Here is a 3,742-nt window from a genome sequence, read left to right on the forward strand (position 1 = left end):
ATTAATATTGCTAAAATGGCCATACTCCCCAAAGCAATCTACAGATGTAATGCACTCCCTGTCAAAATACCCATGACATTTTTCAGAGAACTAGAACAAATAATTTTTTTAAATATATGGAATCACAGAAGACTCTAACTTGCCAAAGCAATCTTGAGGAAAAAGAAGAAAGCTGGAGGTATTATCTGTCCTGACTTCAGATTATACTACAAAACTATAGTAATCAAAGCAGTATGGTACTGGCACAAAAACAGACTTATAGATGAGTGGAACAGAATAGAGAACCCAGAAATAAACCCAGGCATCTAATCTACTACACTGGAGAAAAGACAATTTCTTCATTAGTGCTGCTGGGAAAACCAGACAGCTACCCATAAAAGAATGAAATTCCAACGTTCTCTCACACCACATACAAAAATAAACTAAAAATGGATTAAAGACCTAAATATAAGACCGGATATGATAAAACTTCTGGAATAGAACATAGGCAGAACACTCTTTGACATAAATTGTAGCAATATTTTTTGGAGCTATCTCCTAAGGCCAAAGAAATAAAAGCAAGATCAAATAAACAAATGGGACCTAATTAAACTTAAAGGCTTTTTCACAGCAGAGGACACCACTGATGAAACAAAAAGACATCTTATGGAATGGGAGAAAATATTTGCAAATGATATGACCTATAGGAGGTTAATATTCAAAATATATAAACAGCTCATAGAACTCAACATCAAAAAAACAACCCAATCAAAAAAAAATAACAATAAATGGGCCAAAGACATGAAGGGGCATTTTTCAAAGAATACATACAAATGGATAACAGGCACATGGAAAGATGTTCAACATTGCTAATTATTAGAGAAACACACATCAAAACCACAATGAGATATCACCTCATACATGTGAGAATGGCTGTCATCAAAAATAACATATGTTGGTGAGGATGTGGAGAAAGGGAACCCTTGTACACTGAATATAAATTGATGCAGCCAATGGAAAGCAGTATGCATATTGCTCAAAAAAACTAAAAACAGAACTACCATATATCTGAAAAAAATGAAAACACTATTTTGAAAAGATGCATGCCCCCCAGTGTTCCTAGTGGCGTTATTTACAGTTGCCAAGATATGGAAGCAACCTAAGTGTCCATCAACAGATGAATGGATAAAGAAGATGTGGTATGTACACACACACACACACAGCAGGTTACTACTCACCCATAAAAAGGAATGAAATTCTGCCGTTTGTAGCAACATGGGTGGACCTGAGAATATTATGCTTAATGAAATATCAAAGACCATATGATATCAGTTACATGTAGAATCTAAAAGAATACGTATGTAGCAAAACAGAAACAGACTCACAGATACAGAAAACAAAGTAATGGTAATCAGTGGGGAGAGGAGAGGGGAAGGGTAATATAGGGATATAGGATTAAGAGATACAGACTACTATGTATAAAATAGATAAGCAACATAGATATGTTGTACAGCACAGGGAATTCTAGCTGTTATTTTGTAGTAACTTTTAATGGAGTATACCTATAAAAGTATGGAATCACTATGCTGTACACTCGAAAGTAACATAATATTATAAGTTGACTATGCTTTGATTTTTTAAAAAAGATGAGCTCATACTGGATTAAGGTGTCCCCTGTACAGTGTTCTCATAAGCAGACAGAGTTTTGGAGAGAGAGAGGGATGCAGAGGTAAGGCAGCCATATGAAGATGCAGGCAGAAATTGGAATGATGCAGTTACAAGCCAAGGAATGCCAAGGATTGCCAGTCGCCAGAAGCCATGAGGCAAGGCAGGATTCTTCCCTAGAACCTTCAGAAGAAATGTGCCCCTGTTCATACCCGGACTTCATGTTTCTGGCCTCCAGAATTATGAGAGAATAAATCTCTCTCTTAATAAATTAAGCCACCTAGTTTGTGATAATTTGTTATAGCATCCCTGGGAAACTAATATAGTGCCCTTGAAAGTCTCAGAGACTGTAGGGGAAATGGAAAAGGAAATAAATGATTCTAAATGACATGATGAAATCTGCTGAAAATAAATATACTATACCCATCATGGAGAAGGCAATGGCACCCCACTCCAGTACTCTTGCCTAGAAAATGCCATGGACGGAGGAGCCTGGTAGGCTGCAGTGCATGGGGTCGCAAAGAGTCGGACACGACTGAGCAACTTCCCTTTCACTTTCATGCATTGGAGAAGGAAATGGCACCCCACTCCAGTGTTCTTGCTTGGAGAATCCCCGGGACGAGGGAGCCTGGTGGGCTGCCATCGATGGGGTCGCACAGAGTTGGACACGACTGAAGCGACTTAGCAGCAGCAGCAGCAGCAGCATACCCACCATAATTGTATATAAATATATATCAAGATCATTTTTATATTGAAGATGCAAAATAACATGACTAAGAGCACAGATTATGCAGAAAGAGTGACTGAATTTGAATCTCGGCTGTGACATTTCATTTATAAACTTTATGCTCTTGGCAAGTTACTTTACCTCCCTGTGCCCTACTTTCTGCATCCCTAAAAGTTTTCAGATACTTTTTTTTTTCTTTTCTTTTTCTTTTTTTTTTCAGATACTTTTGACACCTGTGATTTCATTTTAGTCTCACAGCATCCTTGAAAGGTGGGCAAGTGAGGCAGATAGCATCATCATCATTCTGCAGACACTGCCTAGTGTCACATGCTAAAACACAGTGTTGTTTCCATTTCTTTACCCCTAGGATGATAATGGCAGTGATGATGATGGTTGTCATGCACAACATGCATAGATCAGGCTAGGATCTCTGATGGGAAAACATTCTTTTCTAGTTTACAGGAGAATAAACTGAGGCTATGAGAGAAACTTACCCAAGGCTACCATGCCTGTGATCACAGGATGATCTGGCAGAATTTTTTGTGAAAGCAATTTGTAAACTGTCCTGGTGCTGCACAAATGTTAGTTAAATACAGCAAAAGTCCTAATAACTTCCTCCCACTGAACCTGGTATGCCAACTAAAACATTTTCAACACTTCAATCAGGAAAATAGTCTCCTCTCTGTATTAGGTCAAAGTGAAACAATAAGAATTCTATTTTCCCATTTTATCAAAGATGTTTCTTCAGACTGTCTATAAAAAGGGTCTTTTCATTTTTAGTCAGGCTTTTTGATGTTTAGATGATAACTTAAAATTGTAAGAGTTACAGTAGACCACACAAGAATAGATTTCATTCACAGGTGATAGATTCTGAATGATGTCCTACATGAAATAAAATATTCATTAAAAGTAGATATAGAGGGAAATTAGAATTACTATTTATTCAGGTACCAATTAATTTAGCTCTTACCTACAGTTGTATAAGTAGATATTATTATGTTATATATATTTTACAATATCTTCAGTATTGTGACTTAGAGACATTAAAACTTTGCCAAAGGTCACCCTGACAAAAATGAGACAAAGGGAGAATTTGAACTCAGTTCTCACTCCACAAACTATGCCTTTACAACTATGCCACCTGCCTTCCAAAAGAATGGGCAAATAATTACACAGAGGTAAAATCATTTGAAGGAGAAAAAGTTCCATTTCTGTTTCTACCTGGGATACATGGAAAAAGCTGGTGGGATATTTAGAAAGGAACCAAGATAGTATTCAGGGGATTTTGCTTCCTGAGCCCAAAGTTACACCTATATGCTGTGTGGTATGAGGCATGGCACTAATGCTATGTGTCTTGGTCCTATCCAGTTC

The sequence above is a fragment of the Budorcas taxicolor genome, chromosome X (genome assembly GCF_023091745.1).
Source record: "Budorcas taxicolor isolate Tak-1 chromosome X, Takin1.1, whole genome shotgun sequence".
NCBI classification, from domain to species: Eukaryota; Metazoa; Chordata; class Mammalia; order Artiodactyla; family Bovidae; genus Budorcas; species Budorcas taxicolor.